Consider the following 19866-nt stretch of genomic DNA (forward strand, 5'->3'; position numbering starts at 1 on the left):
AGTCAACATCTTATCGACTTCTCGTATCACTTGTCGATACGGCCTGCGCCGTATCGGATTGGTGACTCCGGTGTATATATAATGGGTGACTGCCAATGTCTGGGGGGTGGCCGTTAAGGTAAAACATGTCGTGGTAAGTTTCCAAGAGACGGCGGAGGTCAGCAGCTTGCGCAGGAAGAAGATCAGGTGCAATCATCTTGCAAAGATCGTCGGTGACAAGAGTAGGTAAATCAGGGATTCTTGTAGAGGTCGACGGAATGTCGGCGTCAAAAGCTAATACCTCGATAGCGATGATATGCACACTCTTAAAAAAAGAGAGTCAAAAGAGAGTCACGACTACCTCGACTCTCTTTTTTCAGACGCTGACTACCTTTTCTTCCAAAGGTAGTCACGAAGCGAAGTCGGGACTCGCGCATGAAATGGAGGACTCCCATGAAGGGAGTCAGTGATAAGCACCTTATCCAATCAACCAATGTGGATTCATTGGATCACTCAATGAAATAGTTGGTTGACTATAGCAAAGAAAACAAAACAATGCAGGTTAACTATAGGCGCAAAAAGTAAAACGCATTTCATGCAGTGCTTCATTACTGAATTATCAACATAGCAAGAAATGCAAATTGTTTTTTTTTATATTCAGTAAGAAATCACAGAAGCAGGATGGCAAAACGCCAACTTCATAGTGAAAACACTGGATGGTATTTATATACAACGCGGTTTACATACATATCTGTTTTGTATTTAAAGATTCCTCAAGGGAAGCAATAAGGGGCGGAAGTACATAAATATTGATTTAACATGCATAGAATAAAAAAAGAAATGAAAATATAACATGAATATACACTCAATGTCAAGGAAAAACAAACTATGAAGTCCACCAAGTTGCACGCGGAACTCATCATTCACTGAAGCTGATGGAGCGTACCGAGTAGAGGTGCACAGCTATTTGTGTCGCCTCCTAGTAAACACGATTAATTCGGGGCGTGTACCAGTGAGCAAAAATAATAATTAGCAATTCAAGGTTGTTTCTCTAATTATCGTTGCAACACATCTTTATTTATGTTTACCACAATGTTGTAAATAAAACAAAATAATATATAAAAAACCAGTCATGGGTCTTATGACCCTTTCTAGCCTGCTAAAGCATAGCCTCTGAGAACTGTTTCAAACGCAGCGGTGACGGCGTAAGTAAAATGTGCTTGCAGTACAGAAAAAAAGCACAACCTTCGAGACTGACAATTACTTTCACGGTCGTTTGCGGTTTTGATGCTCGTAGTACAGTGGTTGGCTTATGGCTTTCGCATTTACTTCGACTTTGGATACGCAACTGTGAAAAGCGCGGCAGCGGTAGCAGCGGTTAATCCTCAGAATCTGAAACCACGCCGGCGGTTCTTTATTCCATGACGGCGGCAAGCCTGCGACCGTCGAAACGCGAGTGGGATTTTTCTCTTGCGTCCGTTGCGCCTGTGATACCCGACAACTGTAGCAGCATGTCATCTGATCCGACTTCAACTGAAGGCTCGCCGACTGATGCGGAAGCAGTTTACCTCGTTTCGCACGGGCCACCAAAGAAAATTGTGAAGTTCACAGGCGCCCGGAAGCTCGCCGACCTTCACGAAAGTGTGCGGATGGGTGGGTTCGCGCACTTGATGACATGCAACGATCTCCTAATACAGGTGAGCATGAAGGTTCTGCGTGTTTGGAGTGTAAAGATGATTTGGTCACTGTTTGGTTCGTATGGGCAAAATAGCAACAGTATGCGTAGCGGAAATGTCGAGCACGAGTAGTAACTGTTGAGTTGTTTCACGTTTACCTGACAGTCCGAGTGTTACGAAATTGCCCTATGTCACTTCACTGTGCTGCCAATTGCAAATATTTTCGGCTCGTCGCTGACATTGACACGTGAAGCGCATACTTGCCCTTAGGAACGCATCGTTGCTCAACTTAAGTTTTTGCCTAGGGGAGAACTGGAAAGGAAACTAAACCTTTTCGGGACTTCCGTCTTCTGAAAACTTTTGCGGTTGGTTTACTACTGATTTGAGCTCAGGTGTGCAATCGCTACCCTATTACATGGGGAAAGGTGAAGTACTAACAGCTTCAAACAATGTAATGGTGCTTTAGTTTGTGTAACCGGTCGTAGTATGCCATAATCTGCAAATTTCTGTAGCATTTAACCAATAAACAGACAAGACGAGGAAAACAGGAGTGTTGTCTGCCTTGTTATTTGTTTGCTGCAGTAATCCTGCAGTAATAAAGTTAAATTCAACCAACCCAGGAAAAACATTCATTGACATTTTCAGCAACAGGACTATGAAAACGTTGTGCAATCAACTATATGGTTCTATCTTTGGGAAATCATCTATTCCCATATACTGATTGTTGCTGGCATTGCTAAATAAGCTCAAACTTGTTTGCTCAATGTGTCCTGCACTTAGCTCACATATGGGCCGCAGGATTAGTGTTGTGCTGTGCTGTTATGGCTTTAAATAACAAACCTATTTGGGACACTACAGCAACCATAGAAAAAGGCTAAAAATTAATCAATGCCTGTTCAGTGTCCACTGGTTCAAACCTATTGATAAACCACTGGTGTATGCTTTCAGGTCAAAGATCGGTTCCCGTGCTATGTCAACATGAATGAAAGCACAGCAGTGTATGATGGGGCGTTCATTAACTTATTCGTCTCCCAAAGCCACTCTGAAGCATCAGAGGCACCAAAACAGCTGTATGCTTATCCGTATGTCTTATCCAATCTGTACTCGTTAGTTAACTCTGTATGACTAAAGTCTGTCATATGCTGGAAGGATAAAATAACGGTATTTGAGCAATACTTTAAAGGGGTCCTGAAACACTTTTCTAAGTAATCATAGAATATCATCACTATTAAATTACGTCACCTCAAAAATTTCCTCCCACAAAAGTTTTCGAATCCTTCAAGGACAAGTGAAGTTAGACATAATTATCGCACCGATAAGTGTTTTTTTGTCTCCTTTCATTTCCACTAGCATGCTGGAAGCTGCACAGGGGAGTTGGCAAGGGGGCACAAGGAAGCAATGCCCCGTTGCTGTCCGTAGGGTGAACGCAAGGTGGCTCGTGGCGGCCGCAATTTCTACGCTGCGCTTTTCATCTCTGAAGCCATGCGCAGCAGCGTGCAGTCGTCATGTTCAGAAAAGCAGTGCAAAGGTGAAATGGCTGTTTTGTCTTTTTGAGGTCAAATACATATATATATTTTTTGTTTATTTAACTCAAATGAGCAATAATGGTATTAATGAGAATGTTCTTGCAATCACGAAATCAGCCAATAGCTGTTATGGGTCTAGCTGCTTGCGATGACACTGCATAACAACTATGCTTAAGTGAGAGCAAGCAATTTTTAACTGCTTTTGCACGAGATTGTGAATTCTCTGCTGCATGTCGTGTAATATTTTGTTCACACTCCCACAGGAGCCTCGTTAACAGAGTGGCAATGCTTTCTTACTATGCACTAAGTGTTTCAGGGCCGAATTAAAGCTTTGTTACTAATGAAAAGGCATTGATAGGTTTAGATAGAAAGACAATGAGGTTAGCCAGTGTAGACTGGCTGCACTTGGGCTCGAAAAGTGCAATGTGCTCAATGCCTTCTGGGCTGAGAATGCTCTCAACCAGTGTCTAGAGCGTTCGGGTATTTCGAAAATTGTGGGTACAGCTGTTAAGGGGGGGGGGGGGGGGTTAGACGTTGTTAGGCCCAAACCGTAAATTTCTGATTTTGCGTTGTACTTATAGCACATGTTTATAGCTTTCAAAAAATATAAAACATTTGGCTATATGCGACTTCTAAACCACTTATTTAATTCATTATATTTGTAGCGTCGACGGTAACGTGGGCATGACGTGTCGTTGAGACTTAAGATGATATGAAGTTTCCATCGTATAAAAACGTCTTGCATTAGACAGTATTTTTGGTTTTGGTTTGTGACTTTCTTTCTTTTTGTAATGCATTTTACAGCCCTTAGGGAGCTCTTTGTAGCTCTCATGCATTCCTCTTGCTTTTGTTTATGTTGGTGTGTGCTTTTCGGAGGGCACGTCACATCTGTGAAGGACCTATTTCATGCCTTTTAGTGTGGCTGATGAGGAAAACACATACATGATACGAAATTGAAAGTTTTATTGCAACCGCTGCCGTGAAAGCGTACTAAAGCATCTGGAGGTCACTCCTGTACATTTTTGTTTTTCCATGTGGATGCTATCAACAGACTCATAGCGGGTAAAAAAGCAATTTCAAGCTAAAGCTGAAGCATAACAGCACTGAAAGGACTGCAGAAAGAGAGGGAAATACTGTAAAGTTTAGTATGAAGATGACTAATCGTGGGATGTATTGATTATGCAAGCAATTTGACACATCTATTCGCACATTTCTCAGAATGCGATGTTTCGACTTAGTCCCTTTTTCTAAAAAAACAGCTGGGCGTATGTGAACTAAATTTTGTGTACATGTCAGCTAGTGCCTCGTACAACTTTGCAACTGGAAGGAATATCTGCATGCTCATGGAAATTTAGAAAACAAATAAAATGCATGTCATATAGTGGCAATTGGTGACATGCTGTACACTCACGATAATTGATCAACAACTAGCTTAATCAGCCGCCCTCCTAATTTCTTATAGAAGATGCATCTTCAAATTGGTATTCATGGCTAATTTTCCCTTGTGTGCATTTCTTAGTAGTAAACTCATTTGAAGTAATAATTAAATTCTTTTATAATCTGTTTTGGTGAAAGTATTGTTAGAGTGTGAACTCTGGTCATCATCATCAGTTTATCTTGGCTATTGCAGGTCCAAAGGATATACTGTTACCCCTCTCCTGTGTCAAACCCATCCCATAAATTTTATAACCTCTGTCTCGTCATGCACCTAATGCTTTCATAGTGCAGTTAACCGAACAAATTCTCCCATCTGATGAATCACAGTTCACCTGCTGGATATTTCATGGAAATGGTTGCACTACAGTGCTGTTGCATATTGTTTTTTGTATATTGTTTTATCTAGAAGGTTTATGCACACTTTTGTAAACATCAGGTACCCGAATAAGCTGTACAACATTGCTGCAAGGTGCCTTGGTAAACCAGTACCCAGCCCTGAGGAACAGATTGGACTCTGGCTATGTAAGAGCATTTCCTTGTAAATTTCCTTCATTTTGATTTCTTTGGCACATCTAAAGGTTGAAATATGCTGTCAAAGTCTTTCTTAGCACTTCGTAATGTTTATGGCCATTGTTTCTCGCAACTGTTCTCGTCTGTGTGCTTGTCATTGAGTAGACATGCTGTGATCTATAAGCTTTGCAGCTTGACTAAATTTGAAGATGCCAACAGCAGCTCTGCATCTGAGGTGCAATACGGCCACCTTCTGTAAAATTAATTGCATGCTCAGCTAAATATACAATTGGTTGAACAATATATTTTGTACCTGTAGTCATTTATGCATAAAAATTTTGACCAAACTAATACAGAAAGAAATTACTCAACTGCTGTGTTGAAAGGTGTGATAAGATAGCTCGACTGGTACATTTTAGAACATGAAGAAAACAGTGCAAAAAACAAGTTAAGATTAGGGCAACTCTGTTTTTACTGTGTACTGTTTTCAATTTATTACACAACCTGAAAACCGGAAGCCACTGAACTGTTATTTATGTAAAGTCAGTTGCTTTCACTTCATTCTAGTTCTCCTGGCACATGCACCTGAAAAACAAGTACAAAATCTTAAAGCTTAAATCTCCTAATTTATCTAAATTGCACTGTTGTTCCCACTTGCTGCTACATAACTGTCAACTGCATCAGAGCTGCTCTTGCAAAATCGTGTGTACTAGGTATCCTGAAACTGATAATTGCTGTACCAATGTTAGCTTCAGCTAATGGTAAACACATCATAATAAATAAGATGAATAATTCAAAACAACAGTATCTGAAAAAGCATACCACCATGTTTGACAAGTAGTCAGAAAGTGTTGCTATGTATCATTGCTGTTAATTGGTGTTCTTTTTCGCATTAGAACGCCTTTAGATTAATAACAGTGCATCTACTTCTGTAACAATTTTTATTTCTTGTCGTGAAATAATGCATCTAAAATAATAAATTTCACAATCAGTTATTTCTGTAACTATGATGACTAGCCTGATCTCACTTAAATGTTCATGCTCCAGGTTGAATTTTTTTTCGGCTGAGTTTGCTTTGTATATACAGAAAATTTGTTTAAATTTGGAGGACACACACAGTCATGACTGAAAGGAATAAAGTGATGTTGTTCACAAGCTGTTTTTCAGCATTAATTAAGGAAGCCACAATGCTATTTGAATATAAAACTTATTCCCAGTGAATAGCTTCTGTTGACTGCCAAGGAACCGTGGAGTGCAGTACAGCAGCAGTATGGTAGCAATGTAAGATCTGCTCACAATTGATTGTTTACATGGCGTTGAATTGAAACGTGCTACTGAGTCACGAGAAAGCACAGCAGAAAGGCAACAGATGATACCATTTTTTTATTGTAGCTCGTTCATGCATTTCACTTCGACATGTATAATGAACTAGCCCCAAATTCAGGTGGAAACAGCGCTAAGGATACAAAGTGAAAGCACATTGAGGAAATTACACGTTGCACTGAGTATTTTTTCTATGCGTCCTCACATAATCCAAGTGTGTCCACCTGAATAGGAGTAACCAACTAGCAGATATGTTCACATTAGCTTGGCCCATCCTTAAGCTTTCTGAAGTTATCATTACATAATTCTAAGGAAACTATAACTTGAATCAGTGCCTGTATAGTATGTTTTTCAAATACGTAGTTATTGCTAGTTTTTCTTAAACAAACAAAAAAGTACAATGTAATATAATGAGCAAGGTTTTCATGTTTGGTCCAACCATTGAAAGGCCAAGTGAACCACAGCGGAAATTAAATGTGGTTTTATTGAACTGTAGAAGTCATAAAAAATATAAAAAAGATAACTTGCCACTGGTGGGAGCAAAACCCACATCTTGCAAATATAGCATGCAATAGTCTACTCATTGAGCTGTGGTAGTAGCTCTCCTCTCATTCACATTCTTAGGGATTTGTGTATGTGTACTAAATGTGGCCCAGCACCAAACTCATAATCATGGCAGAAGATGTGGCACATACTTTTACCTGCAACCATCACAAAGGGGATGACCCTTAGGAGCAGGCAGCAGGCCTATAAGTATTTCCATTCATAACAGCATTGGTGCCTTCAGGTAGCATACAGTTCCATCTGCCTGCTCTTAAATGTCATGTACCACATGACGCCTACGGTTCAACGAACATGCAGCAGCGTCAGCCATGGCCTTGAGTGGTGCTAACAGTTCCAGTGCCATATCTAATAAACATAACAAATGCGGAATGAGGTGAATGGGAGAATAACCTCCATCGTGCTTAACTGATACAGGCTCACATGTGTAATGCATATGATGTGGGTTTGCCCCCACTGGTGGCAAGTTGCTTTTTGCCTACTTTCCTTTCCAATGTTTAGTTATTTTACATTTCAATAAAATCACATTTAATTTACCCTGTACTTTCCGTGGCCTAATTATCTGTTGGCTGCATACAGTCTTGATTAACAAAAATCTGGCCCATTTGTTCCACCTATTCATGTTTGACCCACTTGCAGTACACTTCCATAAGCATCACCCATTAAATAGCCGAACACATCTTGCGAATATCCTTTTTTGTAGATAGCTATATGCAGTTAGCTGCTTATAGCTATATATACCTACACAGGGGACCCTGATCATGAGAAGAAATTTACAGAAGAAAAAATTGGGTTGGAGTGCATATGGCAGGCATTGTCAAATGCTGACTGGGAGCTTACCACTGCCATTGAAAAGTGTACAATCATTGCATTCTACCAGTGCTAACATATGGGCCAGAAACTTGGAGGTTAACAAAGCTCGAGAACAAGTTAAGGACCACACAAAGAGCGATGGAACAAAAATGTTAGGCCTAGCGTATCAGAGAGCAAACGGGGATAGCCGATATTCTAGTTGACATTAAGAGGAAGAAATGGAGCTGGGCAGGCCATGTAATGCTTAGGATGGATAAGCGGTGGACCATTAGAGTTACAGAATGCATACCAAGAGAAAGGAAGCGCAGTCGAGGATGGCAGAAAACTAGGTGGGGTGATAAAGTTTGGAAATATGCAGGCGAAGGTTGGAATCAGCTAGCGCAAGACAGGGGTAATTGGAGATCGGAGGGAGAGGCCTTCGTCCTGCATTGGGGGGGGAAATTTATATAGACTGATGATGATGATATGCAGTTACTATTTATTCACTACCCATTTAGCATTGAATTGTGCCACCGAAATTCCCTAAGTGGACTGCTGTATGATTGTATGAATCTTATAAGCTGTTGCTGCTGGCAGTTTTATACTTGCTAGTTTACTTAATAATTACAAGCAGCGAAATTGGTCAGCAGCTGCAGCCCTTTCACTGCTGTAATTTTTCTCTTCAGATGCAAAAGGCGTGAGCGCCATCATGGTTCTACCATTTCTTGTCAATGAGCGAGGGGACGACATGTTCACAAAAATGGTTAGAACTTTGAGCTGCTTACACGACCAAGTACACAGTGTCAGTATGAGGCAATTGTGAATATGTACAGGGCCCGGAATATTTCGCTGCACCTGTTCAAAGAAAGGTTTTGCACCCACCGCTACACCGTTCTTGCTCAAGTTTTGCGAAATGATTGCATTTTGGGGGCTGCTTCGTTTAGTATGACATTTACTACAGTTAATTGCCTGGTATTAAGAAAAAAGTGCAAATTTGCCTTCGCTTGTGGGGATGCGAGCTGCTGCAGCGATGGCGCTACCATAAACATGTGTCGCCGCCTGCCGGCAGCTGCAGAATGCAGGCGATCAGGGACGTTTGCAGTGTGTTCATGAGCAGGCAACACACGGTAAACCCAGTGGTAAACATCCTTGACCGGCTGCTTTTTGCAGCTGCCGGCAGGCGGCGACACAGGTTTATGCCAGCGCTGTCGCCGCAGCAGCTCGCATCCCCGTAAGTGAAGAAAAATTCGCACATTTTTCTTAAAAACCAGGCAGTTAACTTTGGTAAGCGTTATACTAAACGAAGCCGACCCAAAAATGGGATTGTTCTGCAAAATGTGAACAAGAACAGTGTAGCGGTGAGCGCAAAACCTTCTTTTGAACATGCGCGGCATAATATTCAAGACCCTGTATAACTGTGGGGAAATTTCAGAGCTAGAAAACCACCAAGATACACAATTGGAGTATATCCTTAAGTTAAAATGAGATAATTTTGTTAAACTTGATTATTAAGGCTTAAGAAGTGTCAAGCAATTAATCAGTGTGTGCAGGCGCTTTATGTGTGGCATTCTATTTACTCAAATTATTAGTGGTACTTTTTGTTTGGCTTTGAAAGCAATGAAAGTAACCAGAGAAACCATTTATGCTCTCTACCTAATGGACATTATCAAAGCAATTAAATATGTCAAAGTGGCAGATCAGATCACATGACAGAGCAAATCTTGTGCAACCATCCATGGCTGCACATATTCCATCCATCCATCCATCCATCCATCCATCCATCCATCCATATGATCTTGCAAAACCAAGTTATGAAAATTGAACTGCAGCTTATGGTAATCTTTTTTTTTGTAGCACAATAAAATGGGTACTTACTGCTTTTGAAGTAAAAGCTTAGAACTGTTCTAATTTTCTGGTAATATAACAAACCATTTTTGCCTACTTCAAACAGAAATTAGCAATATTGGTCTTTTTCTCTGCGTGATTTTTCATTTCGGCAACACTTATCTAAAATAAAAGTCAGTTCTTTAAAACCTTGTCGCAGAGCAACCCGTATTGTTTTTGTGCACCAACAATTTATGTATTTATATGTTTGCTTTGCAGACGCCAGAACAGGAGTTTGCCCACCCCACATTGCTGTACACCGGCGACAACCGCATCTCTTCCAAGGCCCTGTGTGTGAAGTGTGGATATGTATGTGTAGATGTATTGGACTTCACTTCCGGTGTAACGGGGTTATTTTTATTTTCTATGTACTGGGGCTTTCAACATCGAATACATCAGCTCTGCGGAGCAGACACTCTCATTGCTGCAACACATGATTGAAATGAAAACGAAAACGACAAAACTAGGCGCCAAGTCCCAACAGCTTTAATAGCACGGGTAACTGCTACAACTAACAAAATCACAGCCAGTACTGAGCAGGCTGAAAAATCTGACTAAGCTGCTAAAGTCGTCTTGAAATGCACCTTCCTGTATGCACTTAGCCTTTCTTGTTTCTTTTTTTAACGCTCAGGCTATTTTGGTGTTCGTAGCCTTGGATTATGCAGCTGAGTAATACTGCCAATAGCTAGTCAAACCTCGAAAACTTTATTGTGTTTAAATGTTATTCATAGTTTTTGTATTATGGGACATAAAGCAAACACTCACCAATAATATTTTAAAAAATAGTGAAATTACAAGAAATTGTATTTCGGAGCCAGTATGGGTCCTTTGTTCCCAAATGACAGCAGAGGCAATGGTTTGGTTCTGTACAGGTGAGATGGCGGAGAGCGCATGCATAGATGACAGGCAGATTATCGTGTGACCTTCCTATCGCTTAGCACGTCATCTGAATATGCAGTGATTTTAGTAGTAATTGCATTGGTAATATTGCAGTGGCAATTATGGATGCCTAGTGCTAGTGTATAGAAGGCCCTGTTTTCTCCTGGTGTTCGGATAATGCGTCGGAAATAAGGTTGCTTTTAAAGAGCTAGTGCTTATCCTGCTTTGGGTGCTTCTTAACGTTGCCAGATTGACAGTGAATTACATTTTTTGCATGTGAATATGTACATGGAGCCAAGTTAGTTCAATTTTCCAAAGGGGTCCTTCATGTACACCAGTTCATCACATAGCTTGCTGGAAGGGACATGTGCCACCCAACCATTGCAGTCATTCAACACTCTGGCAAAGGTCTCGCTCATGCCACATGCATACAGGATGGTAGCACGCTTGCTTTTCTTGCTTACCACTTAGCGGATGGGCGCTGAGGCACGATGTTCTTGCTCACTTGGCAAATTTAGCGGCTGGCCATTACATTGCGTGTCATTTAGCATCAAGATCAACTCTGCTTTTTCCTTGTATGACTTGAGCAAAGACCGAAAAGCGAGGTTACTAGTGATGAGGCGGCCAACCTTTGTGGCCCTTGTGGTGTAGAGAAAGAACATCTAGGTATTTTGACATGTGTGAGTTTGCGATGAACCCTCGTGGCAAGGCCATTGGTGATTCGTTCCTTGAGAACATCAATGGATGCAATGTACCTCTTCTCTCAGGCTCTTCGTGTGCTGTAAACTGATGCTTTCCTTACAAAGTTAAGTGCTTTTTCTGATTGCTATATGTACTCTCACTAAAGGTCACTGTGATGTGCGCATATTTTATTGAATAAAATTTGTACATGTTTTAACTGTTGTCCTGTTCTTTCAGATCTGAACCGAAGCAGATCGAAATTTGATGCAAGCAGGGAGGCAGTGCTAATGGAAACATTTAGAGGTGAGACAGCAGTCTTTTTTTGACAAATTGGATGATAGGATGGCCAAGAAGTAGCACTTTTGAAACATAATTTGATGTACTTACTATGCAAGCTGCACATGGATTTTTAAGTGGTATTATTCGTCATGCCCTGCTTTACATTTATCTGGTCTTTAGTCATATTTATTTTCTTCTACTGGCATCGATGTTGTATCATTGCTTTGATATGGTGAAATTTTAAATTTGTCGTTAATTATCAATATTGAAATTTAATTATTCTGCCCATGTATGCCTCCATGGCATATTGAAATAAACAAGCCCTTTGTCATGGCAAAGAAATAACATTCTTGTTCAAGAAATAAATTTTTTTCTCAAATACCTGAAATGCTATATTACATAACATTGGACATATTAGCGCTGTTCAGTTTGCCTTGTACACCACATCCCCCCCCCCACAAAAAAACATGCTGGATGTTGCAACTGACGCATAGTATTTCTCAAGGTTGGCCATTGATTCCAATTTAGCAAATCAGATTGCTGTCTTCTATTTTTACCAGGTATGATGCTGATGCATTTGAGGTTATTACATATGATAGTGAAATTTTGGCTCTTGGTGTTTAACTCATTGTGATGTTATGTGCTAACTGTTTTTTTCGTTGTCGCCTTAAAAAAGACAAGTCCACTTGTCGAAACGTTGGCTCCTGCTTTCATCTTGTTCTCATTTTGCTCAGTGTTCTTTTAGTTGTTTATAGTTTTGCAGTTTATTATAACATCTAATGGTGGCTGAGAGCTGCTGAATAGCTACGCGTTTGTTGCTTACACAAATTAAAATCTATATGTAGCGAGCTTCCATATTAGCTTAGAGATAGTCATTTGACTCCCCAGGCAGAGGTCACAGCAGCTGCTGTGAAGGGTCTGGTTGAGTACCAGGAGCTAGTTTCACCAATTCTTACCATGGTAGTCATGTACACCACCATTGTCAGTCAATTGACTACCCTAGGAAGGGTCATGGTTGCCATTGCAAAGGGGTTCCATTGACTACCAAGAGGTACTTGCTTGGACCACTGAGGTAGTCGCATCAACTCTTGCCATGGTAGTCATGTACAACACCATTGTTTGTCAGTTGTCAAATGACTACCCTATGAAGGGTCATTGTGGCCATTGCAAAGGGGTTCCTCTGACTACCAAGAGGTGCTTGCATCGACCACTAAGGTAGTCGTATCAACTCTTGCCATGGTAGTCATGTACACCACCATTGTTTGTCAGTTGTCAAATGACTACCCTAGGAAGGGTCATTGTTGCCATTGCAAAGGGGTTCGGCTGACTACCAAGAGGTACTCGCGTGGACCACTGAGGTAGTCACATCAACTCCTGCTTTCGGAGTAATACATACTCCTCAGTGCTCCTTGAGGGAGAGAGTCACCGGTACTGCAAGAGAGTCGCCGGTACTGTAATTCCAAGGGAGTCTATGTTACCACCCAAAAAGTGGTCATATGTGTGACGAGCAGATACACCTCAAAAAGAGTCGGTTGAGACTACCTTTTTTTTAAGAGTGAAGATGTCGCCCAAAGACAGGCCTCTGGGAACAGTCTGATACGAGCAGTTAAAATTAAAGAGGAGGAGCTAAGTACGATTGTCTGTGATAGTGCACAGTATGGGAAATGGTCCAATTCTTTTAAGCAGTATGTCCGTGGTCGGTCATAGCACGTAGACGCCGTTAGGAAGAGAAGGAACTGGTGGACTATAACAGCCGTGGGGCAGTTCAAGCTGAATGACGCTAGACGCGCATTCAAGCGGGCTGAACGGGACAATGAAATGTCTAAGCCGAGTATAACGTCGTTAAGAGCATTGTTCCAAAACGGCAATCAATACAGTGGTTAGGCGGCCCGCGATGCCAATGCGAGCAGAACACATAACAAGCACGGTAGGCCTTCCTCCGTCGGCGACGCGGAGGATGCGTGATGCAGCGGGTGTGAGAACCATATTCAGGCGTCGGCGCAATTGGGCGCTCATCACAGATATGTGCGCACGAGTGTAAATGGGTGTTTTACACTGACGCCATTGACTGCAACGTCCACCAAGTTCTGTTTGATCGGCAAATATATCAGAGGGTTTTGCGGTCGAGTCGTCAATGCAGCGTCACCTCCAGGAGCTGCATGGCTTAGTTTTCTGGAGGCCGGCGTAAGGGCTGCATCGGAGATGGTGGACGACGACCCTGCGGCGATAGGGACGATTGTCGACGAGCTGGTGGCGAACGGGACTGGTGACGTCGGAATGACGACGAGGGACTGTTCCAAGGGGTACGAGTGTCATTGTTTGGCTGTTCGGGTTCAAATGGCGGCTGGTAACGATGCTGGCTCTGTTCGGGGCGATAATAACTGGCGAACGGCGGTCGTCGAAGAGAGGAGCCAGTGCGGTTATTACAATGGAGAGCAACGTGACCGATCCGTTGGCCGGCAAGACATATTTGCCGATCGTCTGCGGTGCGCCACTCGTCCGGATTGCGGTAGCGTGCACGATACCGCTGATCAGTGGATGGACAAGGAGCATTGGACAGCTGCAGAGCAGCAACGGCACGTACAGAATGAACTCCTAGATTAGCGAGTTCTTCGCGGATTATTGCCTGCACAAATTGCAGTTTAGGTTGTTGGGCTCACTGGGGCTGGAGAAAAGGTCTGCAGGAGCCATTGCTTCAAGTTCTCGCCGCACTATTCGCGTCAGGTCGTTTGATGATGATGGTCGCGGCATTGCTATCCTGTCGTCAAAAGAGAATGTCGCAGCTGTGGTCGGCAGACGTGCGAACAGCGTTGCAATGAGGCGGCTCTTGGCCTGCTCAAAGCGTTGACACTCTTTTAGGATGCCCTGTACTGTTTGACAATTTTTGCACAGGAGCAGGATGAAAGCATCGTCAGCGATTCCCTTCAGTACATGCCCAACCTTGTATGACTCAATCAAAGCGCTGTCGGCCTTACGGCACAGAGCCAGCACGTCCTCGATGTAAGTTACGTAGGATTCTAGGGACGTTTGCACGTGGTTCGCTAGCTCTTTCTTAGCGGATGGCCGAACAAGTCCCTCAGCTTCTGATTGCACTTGTCCCAGTCGTTAAACTCTTCCTTGTGGTTATCATACCACACCTTCGCCGTGCCTTGTTGGTAGAGGACCAGGTTAGCTAACGTAATCGCCGGATCCCATTTGTTCTGGGCACTTACACGCTCATACGTGGCGATCCAGTCTTCTACGTCGAGGTGGTTGGTGCCGCAGAGCGTGCCTGGATCCAGGACAGCCGTCGGGGTTTTAGACGTTGATGTGGGCCACGCCATTTCTGGCTCTGTTTAGACCATCATGTTGTCCAGTCCGAGGTGACGACCACAGCTCCGTTGTTGTCTCTTGTGGGCACCCAGCACCTCTCGCCAATTTGTTACGATGCGGAAGTCACATATAAACTTGTATTTACACTATTTACAAGAGAGACAACGATACATAAACAAGCTGGCTTTCGAGACCAAGTCCACTTCTACACATTAAATGCCTCAAGAAATGCCAAATATTGAGTGTTGTTCGTCACTCAACATACAGTAACTATAGCGATTTTACAGCGTTATTAAGGGCTACGCGGTCGTATGAGTAGGTGAGTTCCTTATAATGTATATAATCGTCGACTAAGGAAGGTTTTGCAGGAAAATTGTAATTACAAATATAACTGAAAACAGCACAAGCGCTAATACGCTGCCTTGGAGAACTGCAGAAGTAAAGTTACCTCTAGCAAGTTGGTGCGATTAAGCTGCACAATATGCATTCGGTTAGAATTGTATTCTCTTATACAGTTGCCTATAAGGCGTTTGATATTGTAAATTCTGATTTTAGTATTATTTTCTGACGTGATACGAGAAGTGTTGAACAATGTGGGAAAATAATTAGGTATGTTTGTCTGCTTTAAATTATGCAACCGGATATCTTCTGTATTAATTGGACAAGCGAAGTGCCGGTCGATAAACCTTTGTGGCAACCACGTCACGATGGAGAATATTGCTTTTGAAGAAACATTTTATGTGCCTACGGATTATTTGCACAAGAAATTACACACGCGATAGTTGTTACCGAAAGCCTAAGATTGAAGGGTTCACATATTTGTTAAGGAGAGTTCGGGCGCTATAACGTAAAATGATTCCAAACTATTTTGATTCAAATTGCTGCGATCAGCCTCCACGATTGGTCAAAACATTTTGGGGCCACTCCCAACTTCGCCTATTTGTCACGCGACGTCACGAAAACCGCGATAGCTCCCCATCTGATATAACGTGTACACACTGATTATGCATGATTAAACCGCACAAAAGAAAAATAATCATTCCTGATTCGACGCCTTTTCACCATTAGCCCTCTGCTATTGGTCGAATGTTTTCTGGCTACGCCCACTTCGCCGGTCTGTCACGCGACCTCACAAAACCGCGAAGACTGACCACGTCAAAGTGACGGGTATGCGAAAAATCATTAATATGCCGAACAAAACTCAAAATTTTTCTGAATAGCCACAGACTGCCCCGTTCCGAAAGGAATAGAAGATGGCTGCCCGCCGATCGCTCAGGCCCTCGCTACTCGCACCTGCCGGTGAGCATGTATTTATTTGCGCATGATAAACCTTTTTGCGTAGCAGTAAAACTTTATCGAGCCATTTCGGCATGCATACGACATCGCTCTGCCAACTCTTCGTTGCTGAGGATCCGTTTTAGCGGCATTCTTATCCTTCCACTGCACGCCGCCGCGATTTTCGACCAGCCACCGCAAGCCAATTAAGGCGAAGCGGACCAATCGGAGAAGCCGGCACCACCCTCCTCATACGGTTATCTATTTTCACTGTGCTGGCTCGGCCCCATCGCAACCCTCTCCACTAGAGCGTGCTCCTTGCCTCTTGTCAGCCAATTAGATAAGAAAAACCACGGAGTGTAGACAATATTATTGGTTGTGAAAGCGAACAAAGGTGACCTCCTATAAACGAGGACTGTGTATGATTGGGTTGTTCAGACAACGCTGCGGGTCATGCACCACCCGATGCTTGCGTCACTGGTTACGTAAATTTGACGTCAGGAGTTTGGAATCAAAACAGTTTGGAATCATTTTAGTTATAGCGCCTTTCATTAGTGAATGAAACCACTGAATTTAAGCGCCTTATTTTTCTGTATAACCCCGATATTGTCATTGTGACCGTAACCTGGTTGTGCTCGGACATGGCCGACAGCGAAATACCCCCCTCTTATCAAATTATTCTTAAGCATCGTGAAACTCGTGGTTGTGGCGTAGCGATTGTTCATAAAAAAGATATTGAGCTTGTGATGATACGCGAATGCCCCGATAACGAAAGTATTTGGTATAGATCAACACTGTGCGGCTCTCCTTGCGTAATTGGTGCTGTTTATAGACCTCCTAACGCCCCTGTTGCCTTTATAAAATCAATTCACGACTTTTTGACTAACAATGTGTCTAAAAACACGCGTCTAATTATAGCAGGTGATTTTGACCTGCCAGGTATATGTTGGGATGTACGACAGATTGGCTCAGCAGACTACAAACACTGTGATGCTTTATTTGACATGGTATTTAGCAGAGATCTTACTCAGGTTGTTAATGAAGCAACCAGAATTGGACCAACTACTCAGTCAGTGCTTGACCTCGTGTTTAGAGATATCAGGATTACTGATTATGCCGTTTCTGTTAATGCCGAACTATCAGACGACAAACTTGTCCTATTGTGCATAAAAAACGTTTTGCCAGTTGTTGCGAATGGTGATGGTCCGAGCGGCCACGAAGGGTTCCATGTATGGTGCCGTGCCAGGTGCCAAGAGGAGGAGATATCCAGGGAGATTATAAAACTGTTTTATATACACTGTACATGGTATTTTACAAGATGGGCTCCATGATATTGGAGCCGTCTACGTGCTAACATCTTTGCATGTGGTAGCGTTTACATCTCCGAGCGTCCTACATGGTCGAGCGTCTCTACATGATCAAGCGTGCTCTACATTATCAAGCGTGCTCTACATGATCAAGCGTGCTCTACATGGTCAAGCGTGTTCTACATGGTCAAGCGTGCTCTACATGGTCAAGCCTGCTCTACATGGTCAAGCGTCCTCTACATGGTCAAACCTCAAGCGCCCCCACAACACTCAAGTCCCCTGTTTTATCCCTCCCGTTTCCCTCTTTCACTCGACGAGGGAATACACTTTAGTTCTTTTAGCCAATGACAGTCTTTGATCAGGTGGCCATATCCCGCACGTGATGTGTCATCGTTTCCCGCCGGGCTCTGCCTCCAATCTTGCTAGGTCACCCCCGAACACAGGCAGCGGTTGACACCTTGGGAACCGAACGTTGATGTCGTTCCCCCGGGATTGCCAGACACGGGCCCCTTTCAAGATTCGACTCTCCATAGCGGTCAGTTCGCGGAACCAGGTAGGGCGGTGGCTGTCTCGAAAGGCAGCAGTCGGCGTAGCGTCGTCGTGGTTCGGGCGGCGCTGGTAATTCACGAGACCGCACCAAGGGGCGACGCTGCCGTTTAGCCACGCATGAGTAGCCCGGAGACCAACTGCTAATCCCTCAGTCCCAGGTGACAATTCTCGGCCGCGAGAAAGAGGCGCCAGGTTGGCGCGTCTCAGTCGGCGCCGGCCGCCTTTGTCCCGAAGGATCGCCAGACACAACAGCACCCCCGCCGCCAGATGATGCATCGGGAGGTCGAGTTGTTCCATGCAGCTCGGCCGGCTTGATGCCTGCTTCGCTCAAAGCCATGGGGCCGCTGCTTCCAGGAATGATGATCTTCCCGCCAAAGGCCTCTTCATAGGTGGGCTCTGACTGGGCTGCAGAAATGCAAGATGGGAAGCTCCAAGGAGCGACCTTTATCAGGCACACACAATGCTGCAAGCGCCACTGCAAGCCGATCTCATCGCCAGACTTTACCAATTCCAAAAATCTGACAGCCCAATATCTAATGAAAACCCTAAACACAAGGTGCTCGTCGATTCGGACAAGTACCAAAAAAACTTCCGAAGATGTGTCTTTGCAAATAGACACGGACTGGGTTTATGTAATGAAGCTAAGTAATTATGAATCAGAGCTTCCACAGATAAGGAAGGCGAAGGGAGAACTGACTGACCTTCAGTAATTCATAGTTCGTAACACTTAGCACAAAAATGCTACATAATCCTTACCTAATGCCGAAAATGCCAAATAAACAGATGGGCAAACTATTTACGACTTATTACAAACTCGTGCAAAAGCTCCGGTCATCAACTTGCGCAACCTGCGCGTGACCTTCTAAACTATTTGCAACCCTGACACTGTTTCCAATTCAATTCTTTATCTGTCGCCACGTACACACTCCCCTTTAAATCGTGGGTCTAACCTGAGCCGGAAAGGTCAACAACAAAAAACTGCGGCATTCTTTAAACCTGTCAAACATTCAACACCCATCTCCCACAAAATGAATACAAAAGAAGAAGAAAATGCTACCCGTCTTCCTTGTTTACTTATTCTCGGGCCCCAATCGCACCCCTTTCTTTTAAACGAACTCGATGGGGTCGCGCATTCCGGGGATTTCGCAAGGCGCCGTCGCGAAGAAGGCAAAAGCCACTAATTCGCCTGACACATCCGGTAGATGTGACTTTAGGACAACCGCCTCCAAGTACGGGGAGGGTGATACATTGACAGACCCGTGCGCACACTTTCCAGTTATCTGCTCGGCCGACTCTTTTATTGCGATAGCAATTATATGGACACTTCCACCGGATTTCTGCCGTCGCCGTCGCCGTCATCGTCGCCGTCGTCGTCGCCGTGAGGGTCCGTATAGATAAAATCTTCGCCGCGCGCCGTATGCCCGAGCGGAAGCGTGCGGGGACGCACGCTGTCACGGAGAGCGAACGCACTCAATCTTCCACGCGCAAGCAAGGAAGCGGGAAGCGAGCGCCGGAGGGAGCGGGGGGGGGGCGCATTTCTACTCTGCCAACAACCGCGCTCGTCGCTCGCTCGTACCGTCTGTTATCTCCACACGGCTCTGACCTTTATGCGCTGTGCATTCACCGCTCAGTTTCCGTTGAAGCGATAGACCGCACGTACCTTCGCCGCCGCAGCTTGCTGCCAGCGTTTTGACAGTCGTTGTCTGCAGTCATTCAGTGTGATCTATTCATGTTTGTTTGTGCGCGCTCACACCACAGTTAGTAATAGTCGGGCCACATTTTCCAACGCACGCTACACATGCAATGCTGCCCGGATCGGCAGTGCAGCGCTACAAGTGTGTCCCTTCGCACGCGCTGCCCACGGGCAGCGCTTCTCACCAACACCACCGTTTCACA

The 19866-nt window shown here is 43.9% G+C and overlaps 1 long non-coding RNA gene across 1 annotated transcript; it reads left to right on the forward strand.

Moving 5' to 3' along the window:
- The first annotated feature begins 1285 nt into the window (after window positions 1-1285).
- LOC119448516 (uncharacterized) lies at window positions 1286-11050 on the forward strand. Its single transcript, XR_007466622.1, has 5 exons — window positions 1286-1676; window positions 3006-3183; window positions 5055-5140; window positions 8491-8567; window positions 9908-11050. It is a non-coding gene; the product is annotated as an uncharacterized LOC119448516 (long non-coding RNA).
- Window positions 11051-19866: the final 8816 nt, after the last annotated feature.

This window comes from Dermacentor silvarum, chromosome 4 (assembly GCF_013339745.2).
Source record: "Dermacentor silvarum isolate Dsil-2018 chromosome 4, BIME_Dsil_1.4, whole genome shotgun sequence".
Taxonomy (NCBI): Eukaryota; Metazoa; Arthropoda; class Arachnida; order Ixodida; family Ixodidae; genus Dermacentor; species Dermacentor silvarum.